At 43.2% G+C, this 19,717-nt stretch overlaps 1 long non-coding RNA gene across 1 annotated transcript; it reads right to left on the bottom strand.

Moving 5' to 3' along the window:
- Positions 1-3,070: 3,070 nt before the first annotated feature.
- On the bottom strand, positions 3,071-16,315 carry LOC129707448 (uncharacterized). The gene is made up of 3 exons (XR_008725185.1): positions 16,009-16,315; positions 11,804-11,959; positions 3,071-4,201 (listed from the first exon to the last, which is right to left on the bottom strand). It is a non-coding gene; the product is annotated as an uncharacterized LOC129707448 (long non-coding RNA).
- Positions 16,316-19,717: the final 3,402 nt, after the last annotated feature.

A 19,717-nucleotide genomic window follows, 5' to 3' on the forward strand; every position in this document is an offset into this window, starting at 1 on the left:
CAATCATGGCTGATCCATCTCTCCCTCTTAATCCCATTCTCCTGCCAGGTTGGAACTCTCCTTCAGGCCCAAAATGCCACCCTTTCCTCCAAAGGTGCTGCCTGACCCGCTGAGTAACTCTATCACTTTGTGCCTATCTTTGGTATAAATCAGCGTATGCAATTCCTTTCCACAAGCTGACAGTAAGCCTGTCTTGACTTAGCTTGAAGATAGACACAAAATGCAGAGAGTCAGGCAGCATCTCTTGAGCAAAGGAATCGATGATGCTTCGCTTCGAGACCCGTCGTCAGGCAATCCCTTTAGTAGCACCTATTAATTTCGATACTTACCTTATTGGGTGAGTCTTCTTTCCTCCTGATTATACAACAAATACCAATGCAAATTTATATTGAGCCTATAAAAATGAGCTGAGTAAATGAATGCTGGGCATGAGGGCTGAATTATTAAATGCTACATGTATCAGGCTTACAGTAAACGTCTGGCAGCTGAATGTTAATGTGGGAAGCCAATACACATCAGAAAATTGGACACAGCCTAACATATAAACGGTCCCCATGTGTCTTCCTGCAAATACTTAGCATTTCATATATTTATAATCTCCACTTCCCAAGTTATTTCAATCATGATTAATTGTGAGAAAATCTTGACCAAAGCAATTAAATAATTATTACAGTCTTTAAACAGCGGGTGGTATCTGAAATAATTAAAACCAATCACGTTACTTTGCACCACTTCCGTGTGTTTTCCCTTAATTGATCATACTACACGCTGCAGCACTGACTAATGGGGCAGGGATTGCTCTTGGGTTTTCTCTCCATTGCTCCTTCCTATCGCGACAGCAAGAAGTTTTAATTGTAGAGCATTTTAATAGAATGAATGTTTTTACGCCTGCATAATGGCTGAATAATCTGAGAGGAGAAATGCGGGCTACTTTAGCCACTAGCCTCAGCCTCTCCCAGGGGAGGGACGGCACGGCGGCGAAGCCTCACAGCGCCAGAGATCCAGGGTTCGATCCTGATCTTGGATGTGATCTGTACAGAGTTTGTATGATCTTCCTGTGACCACGTGGGTTTTCTCTGGGTGCTCCGGTTTTGTCCCATATTCCAAAGGCGTGCAGATTTGTAGGTTAATTGGCTTCTGTAAAAAAAAAAATTCTTATTGTGTAGGATAGAACTAGTGTACGAGTGATTGCTGGTCAGTGTGGACTCATTGGGTCAAAGGGCCCATTTCCATGTTGCACCTCTGAACTAAATTAACATCCAGACAGATGACAGAGGTAGGTTATTAATGTTATCTGCCTGTTGGAAGGACTCTGCCTTCACATGGGGCTTCTGATGGAACATCCGAGTGTAGATCAAGGAAGAGCAGCATTATAAAGTTGAAGAGTGAAGGTTGGATCTATGGGAGGCTCCAGAGGGAGAGGTGCTGTTGTTGTAGACGTGCCATTGGAGCTGGTTCTGTTGTTATGACCACATGGATGAGGATGTAGCAGGTGAGTGTAGGTGAATGTGACCTAATTATTTAGTTTAGTTTAGTTTAGTGTAGAGATGCAGCATGGACACGGGTCCTCCGGCCAACAGAGTCCACACCAATCAACAATCGCCAGTACTCAAGTCAAGTCAAGTCAAGTCAAGTTTATTTGTCACATACACATACGAGATGTGCAGTGAAATGAAAGTGGCAATGCTCGCGGACTTTTGTGCAAAAGACAAACAACAAAACAACCAAACAAATTATAAACACAATCATAACACACATATTCTTTTACATAATAAATAATAGAAGGAAAAAACGTTCTGTAGAGTTAGTCCCTGGTGAGATGGGCGTTTACAGTCCGAATTGCCTCTGGGAAGAAACTCCTTCTCAACCTCTCCGTTCTCACTGCATGGCAACGGAGGCGTTTGCCTGACCGTAGCGGCTGGAACAGTCCGTTGCAGGGGTGGAAGAGGTCTCTCATGATTTTGTTTGCTCTGGAGTTGCACCTCCTGTTGTATAGTTCCTGCAGTGGGGTGAGTGAAGTTCCCATAGTGCGTTCGGGCCGAACGCACTACTCTCTGCAGAGCCTTCTTGTCCTTGGCAGAGCAATTCCCAAACCAGATGGTAATGTTCCCGGACAAGATGCTTTCCACCGCCGCTGCGTAGAAGCACTGGAGGATCCTCGGAGACACTCTGAATTTCCTCAATTGCCTGAGGTGGTAAAGGCGCTGCCTTGCCTTACTCACCAGTGCTGAGGCGTGTGATGACCATGTCATATCCTCAGAGATGTGGACTCCCAGATATTTAAAACAGTTCACCCTATCCACAGGATCCCCATTTATACTCAATGGAGTGTATGTCCTCGGATGATGTGCCCTCCTAAAGTCCATGATCAGCTCCTTCGTTTTTTTGATGTTCAAGATGAGGCTGTTCTCCTGGCACCAGAGTGCTAGATCAGCCACCTCCTCCCGGTAGGCCTTCTTATCATTGTCTGAGATCAGGCCCACCACCACAGTGTCATCAGCAAACTTAATTATTGAATTGGAGCTGAACCTAGCCACACAGTCATGTGTGTACAGGGAGTACAATAGGGGGCTGAGGACGCAACCCTGGGGCGATCCTGTGCTCAGGGTGAGGGACTTCGATGTATTCCCTCCCATCTTGACTACCTGGGGCCTGGCGGTGAGAAAGTCCAGGACCCAGGCACACAGGGAGGTGTTGAGCCCCAATTCCCGTAGCTTCCCGGCCAGTCTGGTGGGGACTATCGTGTTGAAGGCTGAACTGTAGTCTATGAACAGCATCCTCACGTAGCCCCCCTTCTGGCTGTCCAGATGGGAGAGAGCGGTGTGCAAGACCTGGGAGACCGCATCGTCCGTGGACCTGTTCGGACGGTATGCAAACTGCAACGGGTCCATGTTCCGAGGGAGGAAGGCGCAGATGTGATTCTTCACCAGCCTCTCAAAGCATTTCATGACTACCGAGGTAAGGGCCACCGGACGGTAGTCATTCAGGCAGGCTGGGGAGGCATTTTTTGGTACCGGCACAATGATGGATTTTTTGAAGCAGGCAGGGACCTAGGCAGGGACCCCTAGTTCTATGTTATCCCAGTTTCACATCCTACACACTAGGGGCAATCTACAGATGCCAATTAACCTACAACGCGCATGTCTTTGGGATGTGGGATGAATCAGAGCACCCAGAGAAAACCCAAGCGGTCACAGGGAGAACGTAGAAATTCCACACAGACCTCACCAGTGGTCAGGATGGAACCCAGGTTTCTGGCGCTGTAAGGCAGTGACTCTGCCGCTGCGCCACTGAGCATCCGCCATGTTGATGGAATATAGACGTCACTGGCAAAACCATACCTGAAGATACAGGACAATAGTGAGACTGAATTCAAAAGGATGGCATATTTCTATCCCTAAACTAGTTTAATGTTTTACAACCATCTGGCAGTTTCAAGTTTACCAAGATCAGTATTTTTTCAAAAATTCCAGACTTATTTGATTGTTTGATTTTAAATTCCTCAGATTCTGAGCGGAATTCGAACCTACATCTCTTGGTGACTTGGGGTGATGATCCAATTGCTTAATCACCTTCACCACACGATGGTGGAGTATCAGTATCAGTATCAGTATATGTGGTGTGGTGTGTTGGACCAAGGTAAGATTGGTTTAGAGATGCAGCATTTAAGGTTTGGAAAGGCAGCTGAGGCCATCTCCCTTGTCCTCCTTGATCTTGACTCAGAAGTCCGATCAGAAGCCTTGTGTGAAACCAGAGGCTTTCCGAAAAGCAAATAACGTTAAATCTCATCCCACTTAATCTCCGCGATATTCTGTTAGAATCATGTCATAAGTTTATGACAAAACCAAATGTCTGAAAAGGCAATATTTTCAACATGTGACCATGGCAACATTTTTATTGATAAAATAAACACTGCGTAGTTGGATCCATCTGGGAAGCTATGAATTGAAACTGAGTGGGAATGATCAGCATCATAATCCCATCCCAGAGGTGCATAAACTGGTGGGATTTTACATTGGATGATGCACAACATGAGAATGAATATGAGTCTGAAGAAGGGTCTCGACACGAAACGCCACCCATTTCTTCTCTCCAGAGATGCTGCCAGTCCCACTGAGTTACTCCAGCATTTTGTGTCTACCTTCGATTTAAACCAGCATCTGCAGCTCTTCCCTACAATGAGAATGAACATCTTGGAACCCTGCAGTTAAAGAATGTGATAACTTATCAAATATCCAGCGACGACACAAAAATAATATAGTTCCCACAAAGGGTGACCCTCAAAGTTACATGGCTGGAAAATATTTTACTTAGCTGTAAACTTAAATGGGTAGCGTGAGAGCCTGACCTGAGCTAATTTCTTTTCCGTCTCTTTTATTCCTATTTTGTCTCTTATTTTTTGCTGACTGGAGAAATAATCACTGGGATTTTATGCATGATCCCATTTTTTTTAGTACAAGTAGCCTTGAGAACACAGATTGTTTTACATGTGATTTCACTTACTGCACCCTAAGGTCCACCTTGTTCCAGGGGCTTTGTTGAGAAATGGTTTTAAAATGTATTCAATTTCTGTGACTTTCCTTTGGAAATACTAAAATATGCAGATAGGTCGATTAATTAAAATAAAGGTACAAAAATACATACTGTGACTTGTTAAAAAATACTGCTCGCACAATGATTATTAATAGAAAATATCTATAACATGCAATTTTATAGCATTGCTCCTGCCAATAAGATTTAATAAGTTTGGAATCCAGATGGAACCTTGAATCCTCTGCCAGAGACCTAAAATCAGATCTTAGTCTTGGCTGATAATCCAATTCAGGCTTTCCTCAGTGAATGTAATATTTCCTAGGCATGATGTTACTCAACATTGTGTGTTAATGGTGCCGTGTCATGCAGGGATAAACGGCTGCATGAAGTTGATTAAAGCTGCACATCATTTTGGTTTTTATAAGATTTTAAAATTCTAGGAGCAGAATTAGGCCACATCAAGTCTACACCAGTAAATCATAGCCCATCTATCTTTCCCTCACAATCCCATTCTTCTGCCTTCTCCTCAAACCCCTGACAACCGTACCAATCAGGATCCATCAATATCCATCTTAAAAATATCCACTGATGGACAACACAGCCTTCTGTGGCAATGAATTCCACAGATTCATCACCCTCTGACTACCCTTGTATTCTGTAGCTATGGCCTCTGGTTCTAGACTCTCCCACTGGTCGAAACATCCTCTCCACACGGTAGAGTTGCTGCTTTACAGCGGCCCAGGTTTGATCCAGGCTACGGGTGCTGTCTGTACGGAGTTTGTACGTTCTCCCTGTAACCTGCGTGGGTTTTCCGGATTAATCCCACACTTCAAAGACGTACAGGTTTGTAGGCTAATCGGCTGGGTAAATTTGCAAATTATCCCTAGTGTGTGGGAATCACTGGCCGGCATTGTCTCGGTGGGCCGAAGGGCCTGTTTCCATGCCGAATCTCTAATCTAAAACTAAACTAATCAATTTTGTTACGTAACATGCTATAGTTATCAGCTTGGAATAGGAGATAAAGTTAGTTAATCAGTTAGTTTTTGTAACGTCATGTATAAAGAGATGCAAGCTATCCCGTCATATCATACTATACAAGAGTACAAGAGATCCTCTTCTGGAACAGCATGCAGAAAGAAAATATGTTACAGCACCTATTTGCAACTTTTTAATCTCTGAAATGTCTGATCTTGGCCCAAAGAAATATGACATTTCTAATTTTCTCACTTTAAGGCCCTCTGTCCTTGTGGCACCGAATTGATAGAGTTTGGGTTCTGCCTGGCCCATCGTAATGACATCAACTATTTCCACTGCTGTTCCATGGAGCTGCTGAATGGCAATAGACAATAGGTGCAGGAATAGGCCATTTGGCCCTTCGAGCCAGCAGCTCCATTCAATGTGATCATGGCTGATCATCCCCAATCAGTACCCCGTTCCTGCCTTCTCCCCATATCCCCTGACTCCGTTATCTTTAAGAGCCCTATCTAGCTCTCTCTTGAAAGCATCCAGAGAACCGGCCTCCACCGCCCTCTGAGGCAGAGAATTCCACAGACTCACAACTCTCTGTGAGAAATAGTGTTTCCTTGTCTCCGTTCTAAATGGTTTACCCCTTATTCTTAAACTGTGGCCCCTGGTTCTGGATTCCCACAACACTGGGAACATGTTTCCTGCCTCTAGTGTGTCTAAACCCCTAACAATCTTATATGTTTCAATAAGGTTCCCTCTCATCCTTCTAAACTCCAGAGTGTACAAGCGCAGCCGTTCCATCCTCTCAGATATGACAGTCCCGCCATCCCGGAATGGAATTGGGACCAGTTGTAATTCGGAGAGGGGACTGAAAAAAAAGATCCTAATCCTGATCCTAAACACACGTGTATAGATAGGGCAGGTTTAGGATATAGGCCAAATGCAGGCAGGTGGGACTAGTGCAGATGGGACATGTTGGCCAATGTGGGCAAGTTGGACCAAAGGGCATATTTCCATGCTGTATTACTCCGGGACTCTAATTTCACTTGGTTGAAATTAGCTAGGTGTGATTTCCTAAGTGGGTCACTGAAGTTGCACAGGAAGAAACTTGTTTTTCATTTGGATGCAAAATTGTTTTTGCATAAGGGTGTGGACTGTATGACTATTCCCAAAATATTCGTGATGTTAAATATTTTTTTTTCTCGGAAATGTCAGACATTGAGGGGAGACTTGATAGAGATATACAAAATTATGAAATTCAATGCACAAAAGAAAATTTGACCTTTCAGTTCAAATAATTGATGTATAATGATACTAGTTCTTGAAAATAACATTATGCATCTTTTTAATAATTGCTCAAAGTAATGCAAATGGAAAAATATTTACACTGAATAACTCTTCAAAAATCACTAATCACCGTTGGACTTATTTTCCTGCCTATTTTCTTGTTATTTGTTGCCTTTGTTTGTAGGTCATTCAGGAGTAATGGACTGTGGTTTTCATAATTGTGTGTGCATGTTGTGACTATGGCAATGGCCATTGTCTCTCTTTATTCCTTAGTAATGTTCTGATGTGCTCTAATATCGGAGCATTAGTTCACACTTTACTAAGTCTCTGTGCACCGAGTTTTGAGTCATAGTCATACAGCGTGGAAACAGGCCCTTCGGCACAACTTGCCCACGCTGAACAGTATTCAGTATTAAATTTATTGTCATTTCACCGAGTACTTACATACACAGAAGAAACAAAAAATTGTTTCTCATCAGTTCCAGTCAGTGCAATTGATAAAAACAGAATAAATACATACAACTTTAAAATTATCATATCTAAAATAGACCTAAAATTGAACTAACAACAGACATTCAGATCGGACAGTGACTTTACCTTGACAGGTGTCTAGCTGTCAAAGTTTGGGCGAGGTTAGATGTGGTGGTGTGTGTGTATGGGGAGGGGACACAGTCCGTGAACCATTTTTATTGCTTGTGGGAAGAAGCTGTGTAGCATCCTGCTGGTTCTGCAGCTGATACTCTTCCATTCTGCCATCTGGGAGGAGGTATAGAAGATGTGGTGTGATGGATGATAGGGGGTCCTTAATGATGAAGATGGCTCCTGATGCTCTGATAGATCTCCAACAGGAAAGGGTGGGGCACCAATGATCCTACTGGCTGTCTTCACTATCCTGTTTAGCAGTCTTTGTTTGTAAGCCTTACAGCTCCCAAACCAGGAAGTGATGCCGTAGGTCAGTATGCTCTCGATGGTACCGCTGTAGAAGGTCATTAGGTGCACACTGGGGAGACCTGCTTTTCTGAGTCTCCAGAGGGGGTGGAGCCGCTGCTGTGCTCTTTTGATGACTGCTGTGGTGTTGGTCGTTGAGGTCAGGTTGTCCACTAGGTGAACTCCCAGGAACTTCACGCTGCTAACCCTCTCCACAGCAGCTCCATCAATATGCAGCGGTGTATGATGGTGTTTGCCAGCCCTCCTGAAATCAATCACCATCTCCTTCGTCTTATCCATGCTGAGGGTGAGGTTGTGAGATCTGCACCACTCTGTAAGCAGCTCCACCTCCATCCTGTACGCCGACTCATTATTGTCACTGATGAGACCCACCACTGTTGTGTCATCAGCAAACTTATTGATAAATTGTTGCTGAGTCTAGCAGTGCAGTCATGGGGAAGCAGACTGAACAGCAGGGGGCTCAGGACACAGCCTTGGGGTGAGCCAGTGCTCACTGTGATGGTTCTTGATGTCCTACTGCCCACCCTGACTGTCAGCTGCCGCTGCGTCAGAAAGTTAAGGACCCAATTGCAGGTGTCAGTGTCCACCTTCAACAGCTTCAGCTTTTCCACCAGCTGCCTGGGGCTTGGTGCCATCGACACTAGTCCCACTTGCCTGCATTGAGGGGACATGACTTGAGAATTAAGGGACAGACGTTTAGGGGTAACATGAGGGGGAACTTCTTTACTCAGGGAGTGGTGGCTGTGTGGAATGAGCTTCCAGTGAAGGTGGTGGAGGCAGGTTCGTTTTTATCATTTAAAAATAAATTGGATAGCTATATGGACGGGAAAGGAATGGAGGGTTATGGTCTGAACGCAGGTGTATGGGACTAGGGGAGAATACGTGTTTGGCACGGACTAGAAGGGTCGAGATGGCCTGTTTCCGTGCTGTAATTGTTATATGGTTATATTTGGCCCATATCCCTGTAAACCTGTCCTATCCATGTACATGACTAATGCCTTCTTAAACATTGTGATAGTACCTGCCTCAACTACCTCCTCTGGCAGTTTGTTACTTACACCCACCACCCAACGTGAGAAAAAGTGACCCCTCAGATTCCTATGAAACCTTTCCTATAGTTGGTGAAGAAATTGCATGCCCTTTCCTTTCTTCTTTGCTGAAAAATCTTCCATCAGCACGTCTAGACAGCCCAATGGTGCAGGTAACAGAGCTATTTCCTCACAGCCCTAGTGAGCTAATTCAATCCTGACCACAGGTGCTGTCTGTGTGGAGTTTGCCCGTTCTCCCTGTGACCACGTCATTTCTCAGGTGCCCTGGTATAAGAGGGTTGGCAGGTTAAATTGCCACTGCAAATTGTCCTTCACATATTAATAGGCGGTAAAATCTGGCGGAGTTGATGAAAATGACAGGAAAATAAAATGGATATAGGGTAAGATTAGTGTATAAAGTGGCTGTTTCATGGCCAACATGATGGCAAGGTACTTTCTTTGTCATATATTCTGAGGTAGAGAGAAATTCATTTTTGAATACAGTTCAGTACATATCACTGTACATAAGCACTTAGATACATATCAGATAAGCATCTCAGATACAGTACAAGTGTACAGCAGTAGTGCACTGAGACAGCATACAGAGTCACCGGTTTGGCACCGTTTTCAAGTCTCAGGGATCTTGATATGACCATGAAGGTCTGTTGTCCTGGCAGCGTTGCAGTGTCGGCCTGGCCAAGCGTAGCTGCTCCAATGCTGTAGACCGCGTCCTGTCTACGTTCCCAGCCTTGGAGCAGCATCCAGTCCAGCCAAGCCCCAGGCAGCTGCAGAACCTCCAGTGGCCTGGTCCACCTTCGAGGCCCTGCGCCCACTCCCAGCAGCCGGCCTGCTTACCAGTCCTCCAGGTGGGTTCCCATGTGTCCTCAATCCACGGTGGGTGAGTCGAGCCTTCCAGACCCAGTGACCCACGGGTTTTCATGAAGTACCTCTCCATTACTCTTCCTCTGTAGGTGATGGTGAAGTCCTCTGGAAGGCTTAAAGTTATTATCCAGCGCGTGTTCTCTGTCTAAAGAACTACTTGCAGAGTTTGCTATGGAGGAGAATGTTCCTGACCTACCATCTACCTCATCGGACTATCTTTAATCAAACTTTGCTGGATTTTATTTAATTATCTCCACCACTTGGTCCATTCTTTTGAGGCCTGATTTCCCACTGCATCGCTGGTTGGCTCCAAGATGCTATAGTGAGAACCAGGCACAGAAAGAGTTAGATGTTCCAGGCTGTTGGCACCAAATGCGTTGTGGTAATTGGCCGAATGTAAGGACTCAACCCATGGTCTGGGGAGACCGCTGGCCTAATCCTGGATTTCCCATTAATCGGGGCTGTAATCATTCCTATAAACCCAGCAGATGTTGGTCTTGGCAATATCAATGAGATGGTCAGACGTTAGTGGAGAAATTCTGGCATTGTGTGGATTTGGATCGCCACTTGTTCAATGGCATCCCTACAGCAGTCCCACACAGCTTGTATGTGAGTTTATTCTGGATGAATCCCAGGGACATTGGTGTTATCCTGGAAGATGAGGTATGCCTGTAGGGATCTGGGGAAGTCAGAGTGCAAGCCCAGTGTATGAGGTATGTTACCATTTAGTTTAGTTTTAGTTTAGTTAGTTAGTTGTCACGTGTACCGAGGTACAGTGAAAAGCTTTTTGTTGTGTGTTATCCAGCCAGCGGTAAGACTATACATGATTACAATCAAGCCATCCACAAGGTACAGACACAGGCTAAAGTAAATAACATTTAGTGCAAGATAAAGTCCGATCAAAGGTAGTCCCAGGGTCTCCAATGAGGTAGATGGTAGGTTAGGACTGCTCTCTAGTAGGTGATGGGATGGTTCAGTTGCCTGATAACAGACAGGAAGAAACTGTCCCTAAATCTGAAGGTGTGCATTTTGACACTTCTGTATCTCTCACCTGATGGGAGAGGGGAGATGATGGATTGTCCGGGGTGAGACTCTGATTACGCTGGTGGCCTTATCGAGGCAGCATGAGGCGTTGATGGAGTCAATGAAAGGGAGATGATGATCGCTTGATGATCTGGCCTGCGACCACAATTTCTTGGTGTTCCCAAACCATGCTGTGATGCATCCTGGAGGGAGTTTTCTATGCTCCATGTTCTATATTCTATAATTGAGACCTCTACTGAAGACCTGGTAATAACGATACTGTCGAGGATTAGCATGGAAAGTTGCTTGCTGTTTGAAATTTGTTAAAGATCTCAGAGTCCTTAACATGACCATGTTTGTTTAATTGCCCTACACAGTGCCCTGGCTGTTAAAGTACAGATGTTCAGACATAGAAATTGAAAAAAACTGCAGATGCTGCAAAGCTGAAATAAAAACAGAAAAAGCCATCAATTCTCAACAGATCTGATGCCAGCTGTGGAAAGAAAACCAGTTAACGTTACATGCCTGTTACCCGCCACCAGAAAATTGCTGCGACGAATGAACATAGACCAGAAATTTAGACTGTTTCTCTTTCCGCAGATGCTGCCTGACAAGCTGAGAGTTTCCTGCATTTTCTATTTTTGGTACAGAGCTGGGCCTCGATTTCCTTTAGTTCACTTGGGAAGAACAGTTAACTGATTAACTCGGTGCAGGAGGGAACTGCAGATGCTGGTTTACACTGGAGATAGACATAAAATGCTGGAGTAACTCAGTAGGACAGCTTGCATCTCTGGAGAGAATGAATGGATGACATTTCAGGTTGAGACCCTTCTTCAGTCTGAAGAAAAGCATCAACCCAAAACATCACACATTCCTTCTCACCAGAGATGCTGCCTGTCCTGCTGAGTTACCCCAGCATTTTGTGTCTAACTAGTTAACTAACCCGGGGTCTGAATTATTTTTGGTAAACTAGCATCTCTAATTCGTTGTGTCTTTATCAGAATCATTCTCATGTACTGCCACAGTTATTCAGGCAGCTGCCTGACTTAACATGAGAAAATTACATGAAAATTGAGAAAGTCTTGATTTGTTCTTTTCATGCATTTCATTCCTTTGTTCTTTGTTCCTTTTCATACCCCTAGTTTCCTTCTCCGCTGAATCTCAGTCTGAATTAGGGTCTCGACCCAAATCGTCACCTGTTCCCTTTTCTCCAGAGACGCTGCCTGACCCGCTGAGTTTACTCCAGCATTTTGTGTCTATCTTCGGTGTAAACCCGCATCTGCAGTTCCTTCCTGCAAATGAGAAAATCTTGAATCATGAATGTCACCGGAACTTCAAGATTGGCAATGTGGTTACTGCCAGCTATTTGTTATTTTATATATTTATCTGGTAAACCTTCTGTAAAGTAAAGTTCGATGCTTACAGAGCCCTACACAGTAGCACATTCATGCTCAGAAGCAGGTCGGTAAGGTGCAGGTTCCTGGCGTCGTTTTACAAGCCCTGAATTTTCCATCCCGGCCATATGACACTTTGGCGGATGGGGTGGGTTGGGGGGGGGGGGGGGGGAGGATGAGAGTACTTAGAGGGGGGTCATGCCAGGGAAACGCTGATCAAAGAACTGTCACCCCCACAGAGAGGGAGGGGTGGACTTTGAGTCTCCTGGGTTGCTGTCTCACACTTCAAGCAGCCAGTCAATAAAGAAGGGGGATTGGTGTGCGAACATGCTACTGCTGGTCTGAGTAATTGGTTGAGTGAAAAGACCTTTAAAAAGAAGAGAGAGAAACGTTGTCTTAAAACAGCAAAGCTAGACACTGACAGTAGCAAATGTCATTATTACTGCTGATTAGAATTTGTCTGGGATCCAAATGTAGAGCCGGTTCCAGGAGCTATTGGAGATGAAAGGAGACCCATCTTTATTAATACATAAAATATACCATGAAAGCTGTAAAATAAAATCAGTATGCAGAGAATAGGTTCATCTGCTTATACAGAACTCTAATCACTGTACCCCGGTATATGTGACAACAAACTAACTAAACTAAATGGTAACACTTATAAGGATGAAGGAGCCGGAAAATAATTTTATAATGATATTATAAATGAAGGATCATCGCAGCTAGATTATTTCTAATATTTTTTCCTTCAATATTTATAATGTGTATGTTTATATATATTATAATATATTTGTAAGATAATTACATTTACATTTACACAGATGATCCCGACTACATAACAATCTACAAGAGTAGGGGGCAACACAGTGGCTTAGCTGGTGGAGCTGCTGCCTGTCAGCATCAGGGACAGGGGTTTGATCCTAACCTCGATCCTAACCACATTCTCCCTGCGACCATGTGGATTTTCTCCGTGTGCTCCAGTTTTCTCCCACACCCCAAGGACGTGCAGGTTTGTAGGTTCATTGGCCTCTGTTAATTTCAAAATATATTCATTGCTTTGTTAATGCAGGAAAGACAATTGGTGTAATAGAAATTGGACCTGAAGCCACACAATTGCAATTGTTAAATTCAAACTAATTATGGAATGCTTAAATGTTTGTAAGTGTTCCCTGGTGGTTGGCTTAAAAGCATAAGGAACATGTATCTTCTGAGATTGACTGAAATTAACAATAACCTAGGGCAGCACAGTGGTGCAGCGGTAGAGTTGCTGCCTTATGGCGCCAGAGACCTGGGTTCGATCCTGACTACGGGTGCTTGTTTGTATGGAGTTTGTACATTCGCCCCGTGACCTGCGTGGGTTTTGTCTGGGTGCTCCGGTTTCCTCCCACACTCCAAAGACGTACAGGTTTTGTAGGCTAATTGCTTTGATATGGTTGTAAATTATCCCTTGTGTGTGTGTAGGATAATGCTATTGTGCAGGGATCACTGGTCAGCACGGACTTGATGGGCCGAAGGGCCTGTTTCCGCACTGTATCACTAGACTAAACAAGGACAGAAACTTAGTTTAGATTATTGTCAAGTGTACTGGGGTAGAGTGAAAAGCTTTTACATCTATTCCGTATCCTAAAGATTCTTGTGTGAGCCTTGAAAATATATTTGGTACTCACAGGGTTAACTGAGAGTTTTGCATCAGAAAATTGCATTTTGAAATTTCACAAGGAGTGGAAATCTAAAATACAACTGAAAGGTTTTGCAAGAAGATTTGGAAAATTGGAAAAAAAAGTAATCCTTGTCTCAAACCACAAACCTATTCACTAACTCCTTTACATGACTGCAATATTTCTCTGTTTCAATGTCGCATGCTGTTATGCGTAACACTAATCATGTGAAATGTACTCAACTATGTGAACAAGCAGAGTGGTGTGTGATTTACAGACGTTTCAGTTTAAGCCAGGCAATAAAAGTGACATTTATTCTATGAGAATTTCACAGCGCTTACTAGCAACTCTGGAAGCTCTGAGACTGAATATCTGCGCTCCTTCCTGTAGCCTGCGCCAAGTGCACCACAGTGGCGTACTACCCCACGGATTGATGAGCCCTGGGATGCCAGTTCACTGCGCTTTGCAGCCACACTGGAGCCAGCACACATCTGGAGTGCAGTAAACGTACCCAGAAGCAAAAAGCAGCTCTGTAAGGGTCATCGGTACAGAGTGCGGCCGCTGACAAGAGGCGCCATCTCAAACCCGCATGCATTTCCTTATGTAAACACATGTGGCCAAAAGGCATCTATAGTCACCCTTTCCTAACTGGGTTATATGAAACGGTTCGAACAGCTCCCAACAATGTCACCATTATTGTTCGGGCATTCCTGCAACCAAAAAAAAAAAATCTTTCTTCACACAACACAAAACCGTTCTCTAAAGAGAACAATTGTGCTCATTGTAGATTGAGGATAATTAAACAAAAGTGCAGCATCACAACAGTGACATTGTATATTTTAATGCTATTATGGGGCAATTTTAAAGGAAAATATTATTAGTTTATTTATTTTTCTATTTCATTTCTCTCTCTTTCTCTCTCTCTCTCACTCTCTCACTCCCATTCTGCTTTACCAGAGCTATAATTATACGTTTGTGATAACTGGCCAGGAAATAATTTTTTTCACACAAACCATCAAGTAAATTGGCTGTCTCCAGAGTACAGCTGGCAAACACTTGAAGGAAGTACTTGTGGTACTGTGTGCAGTTCAACACACCACCATATTGTTTTAGACTCCTTATAAGGACTTATGCATGTCTTTATGTGCGTTTTATTGGTCGCGGGAGGAAAGGTTGTCTGATCAGCATAAATCAACAAAACGTAAAATGAACTTTTAAATGCAAAATTTTAACAATGTAAGCAATTTATTAGAATTACAAAACAGTAGGGGGTAAATTCTCGCCTAAACGGCCTGTTTTTGTTCAGCTCTGGGTCAATGGGCATCTTAGAGAATGGAATCTTTTATGATTACAAATAAAGTACTATTTCACTTGCATTTTTGGTTTACATTTCATCAGTACTGAAATACTGTGCAACAGTTGAACTCAGAAATTCTGGACAATTAACAAACTTCTTAAATAATATGTTTTAAGCCCCAAGAATCCAGTGCCTCGTGTCTCTCAATAACATGACTATTGATTGAATTTAATTTCTGCTCTACTGTGTTCTTTAAATAATTCCTTGTTCAATCTAACTCGTGTTCTTATGGTACAAGTTGATATTAATATTTATACTCTGCAGCAGAGTAAAAGCTCTCTGAAATTTTATCAAACATTACAGTTGAGCTAAGAAAGGTTTTACCCTTTGCACCTGATCTCTAGTCATTGGATTGATTTTGTTTAGTTTAGTATAGTTTAGTTTAGTTGAGTTTAGTTTAGTTTGGAGATACAGAGTGGAAACAGGCCTTTCAGCCCACTGAGTCCACGCCGACCTGCGATCCCCGTACAGTGGCACTATCCTGAACACAAGGGACAATTTAACAATTTTACCAAAGACAATTACCCGACAAACCTGCACGTCTTTGAAATGTGGGAGGAAGTCGGAGCACCCGGAGAAAGCCCACACGGTCACAGGGAGAACTTACAAACTCCATACAGGCAGCACCCATAATCAGGATTGAACCCGGGTGTCTGGTGCTGTAAGGTAGCAACTTTACTGTTGCTCCACTGTGCCACCCTGCATGATTTTTCTTATTGCTGTCATTTTAATTTTGCTGACAAGCGCCTAGGTCAAGCCAATGCACCACATGGTAGACTTCGTACAGAAAAATAGGCAGCCATGTTGCAAGGGAATGGCGGGATATTTTCGAGGCTTATTGCAAGCAATTATTGCAACATAAACAACAGGCCGATCTGCAAAATAGTGACTGAATGTACAGTGGTAATGACAACAAAACTGTCAGCACTCACCATCAGGACTGTGTAAAACTGACAGCAGCATACAGAGTTAAATGCAGAAGTCGGATGTTGCTGTCAGTACATTGGCCTCCACTGGTTGCGCTGTTGCAGCCTGTACTGATGCAATCAATGCACAGTCAGTGATCTGACATGAATTTCATCCTATTCACATTTAAACGTCGTTGAAAACGATGTTGAACTGTGATTTTAACATCGTACTCATAATAGCTGTTCAAAAGCTGTTCTGTTCTTGCCGAAACTACTTTTATGAAGTGTGGAGTGTCATATCTTCCGTTCAACATAAGAAAGCCTATGTTTACAAAACAATATGATTCAAATATTAGATACAAGGAACTGCAGATGCTGAATTACAAAAAAAAAAGACACAAGGTGCTGGAGTTACTCAGCGGGTCAGGCAGTGTCTCTTTCTGAAGCAGGGTCTCGACCCGAAAGAGTCACCCATTCCTTCTCTCCAGAGATGCCGCCTGTCCCACTGAGTTACTCTTGTATTTTGTGTCTATCTTTATCCAGTAAGATAGACACAAAATTTCGGAGTAACTCAGGGGGACAGGCAGCATCTCTGGAGAGAAGGAATCGGTGATGTTTTGGGTCGAGACCCTTCTTCAGACTGAGATTGGCTTCTGTTGTCTGTTCTCAGTTATATCTTCTTAAAACTCTTTAAAGCATTTTGCAATGTTATACCATGCTATTTCTACAACAGAGGTCTTAATTTGGAATAAGTATACTACCAGGAAATAATTCTACAATATTTATTAAACCTACAACATTCGACTATAAATAATGTCCTGGTGCTGTTTGTTTAGTAGAATGTGAGACCCGTGGCTATGTTTTACAGAAAATGTAGGTAAATATTCTTCCATCTGGCTTCTGTAGTGAAATGAAGGTGAGATTTTGGTTTCACTGATTCCCCAAGACAGAGTGGGTCACAAATGGCGGGGTGTATTCAAACTGAAAGTTGACCTTAGATTAATGATACCTTGCTTTAAAGGAAGTGTGGGGTTGAAGCATGATAAAACCCTGTTTGAACCTTTTTATCAGGCTGTAGTGCACATTGCAACACTCCTGCTGTGTCTTTTAGAACTCTTTTAGAATCCTTGTTTACTTTGTGGCCATTCTGTTTTAAGTAATTGCATGGTCGTTATTGAAATGCATTTGTTTGATGTGTCCCGTCAAAAAGATTGCCGCTGATGTTGTATAAGATGGAATTGAAAGAAATTTAGTGTTGTATGCCTAAGTATGGACTGGTCGCATCGGAAGATCAGGTGCGTCAAAGGCCTCAGAGTAGGATTCTTTTTTTTCCTGAAACATTTACAAAAATGACATACAAGTTTGTGGAGGAAGGAACTGTAGATGCTGGTTTAAACTGAAGATAGACACAAAATGCTGGAGTAACTCACCGGGACGTGCAGCATCTCTGGATAGAAGGAATGGGTGAGACCCATTCGTGTCGAGACCCTTCTTCCAGTTTGTATGCTATCCCCATGACTGCGTGGGTTTTCTCCGGGTGCTCTGGCTTCCTCCCACACTCCAAAGACGTGCGTGTTTGTAGGTTAATTGATTTTGGTAACATTTGTAAATTGTCGCTAGTGTGTAGGATAGTGTTAGTGTATGGGGATCGCTGGTCGGCGCGGACCCGGTCTGAAGGGCCTGTTTCCGTGCTTTATATTTAAAGTAAACTAAACTAAACTAATCTAAACTAAAACAAACTAAACTAAAAAGTGTTAAAAAGAGAGGGTAACTGATAAATGGGCTTCTACCATCCTTGTGCCTGTAACTGAGATTTAGAAAAGCAAATGACGAATCTCAAATTTCTATTAACTAAGTGTAAAATAAAGACATCAGACATTTGTTGCCACGTTTTAAAAAACCTGTTTGGGATTGTTTCCTCTCAGCATGGTCCGAGAGTGTTTTTCCACCTTCAGGTTTGCTCATACAACAGACAAAGGATGTGGGACATTGGATGGAGCAATCACCTCCCAAGTCCCAGCCTGTTTGTCACTGGAATGTGACTGATAATAACCTCAGGCAACGCACCAGTTGTCTTTACTGTCAGCCCCGAGGGAAAGACCCTTGATGTTTCTCTCCGATAACTGGAGAAAAAATCTTGCCCAGTGTGTGTGCGTGTGATTGACTTAATCTCCATATCTCACAGTGTCAATCCAAGAAATCAGCAACCCTGAGTCAGCTGGTATCTCTTTCAGCTGCACATCATTTACTTCAAGTGCGTAACTATCCTGGACTATCAAATTTATGTTCAAGAAGGAACTGCAGATGCTCGAAAATCGAAGGTAGACAAAAATGCTGGAGAAACTCAGCGGGTGTGGCAGCATCTATGGAGCGAAGGAAATAGGCAACGTTTCGGGCCGAAACCCTTCTTCAGGCTGATGCGGATAGAAGGATTTATGTTTGGTTTAGTATAGAGATGCAGCATGGAAGCAGGTTGTTCAGCACACGGCTCAGCAGCAGAGTTGCTGCCACAGAGCACCGGAGACCCAGGTTCGAGGCTAATGTGAGAACCACAGGCAGTGGCTGGTGGACTATGTGGGTGGTTGAGAAGTGATATGCTCCTCCCCCTACCTAATGCAGGACTTCTGAGTGCTCCTAATACGTAGTCTTGAGGCTTTTGTAATTCAGAACCAAATAGTCCTTCTCCACTTCAAGCAGTGATGGACCGATGGCTCCCAGAAATCATTGTGAAGCTAGCATTTTCTCAAGTATGATTAGAGCACATCCTTGAATCTTTTTCTCCAATCAATCTCTGTGCATAACCATACTCCCAATAGTATCAAAATCATATTGTTAAAAAAATGCAACTAAAATTATCATCTATCACCTTTAGACCACTCAGATTTCAGACTCAGTCTGAAGCATCTCCAGTTCCTCGTTTCTACAGTGTACATAGGTAGACACAAAGCTTTTCACTGTACCTCAGTACACATGGCAATAAACTAAACTAAGCTAAGCTAAACTGAACTATAATGAAATGCTGGAGCAACTGGGTCAGGCTGCATCTCTGGAGAAAAGGAACAGGTGATGGTTCAGGTCGAAACCCTTCTACAAACCCATCACAGTCCTGTAGCTCGATGTTTGTAACATTGCTAATGATACCGTAGTCCAATTCTCTGGAACGTTTCCAAGCACTCCATGATTTTCTGCCTTCTCCCACATTGAATCCCATTTCAAACCAAAATCATTTCACCGAGTTTTTGGACTCTGTTATAAGCTATCTTTTTTTATTTCTTTTTAATATACTTTCTCCTTTGGGTTAAGTGCTTGGGACATTTTCCAAGTTAGCGGAATATGAAACCACAATAGTTTTGCTGCTTCCAGTATTCTCGTCTCGAGGGATGGACATCTTAGAATAGGCTGCTTCCTCGTCGAGAATAAGAAAAGTGTAGATGTGGGTGAGTTCATGAGAATACAATGTACGCTCTCCTATCCACTGATGTTTTTGCTTTATGTATTTAGAGACAATGACTCTGGACATTACTCTTCCTGCCAACACTGATGCTTTCCACATAATGGAAAGAACCTGCTGCAGTCAAAGAAAAAACTAGCACGATTTTTGACTTCAACCTGAAATATGTGAAGAGGTGTATTAAACCATCTATTGTCTATTTGAAACTAGTTGAGAGTTCTTGAACATTTTCAAATGTGCGTTCAGTCTGAGTGTGCCTTGTGAACAATGAAATGACAGCCC

Source organism: Leucoraja erinacea, chromosome 21 (assembly GCF_028641065.1).
Source record: "Leucoraja erinacea ecotype New England chromosome 21, Leri_hhj_1, whole genome shotgun sequence".
In the NCBI taxonomy this organism is placed as follows: domain Eukaryota; kingdom Metazoa; phylum Chordata; class Chondrichthyes; order Rajiformes; family Rajidae; genus Leucoraja; species Leucoraja erinaceus.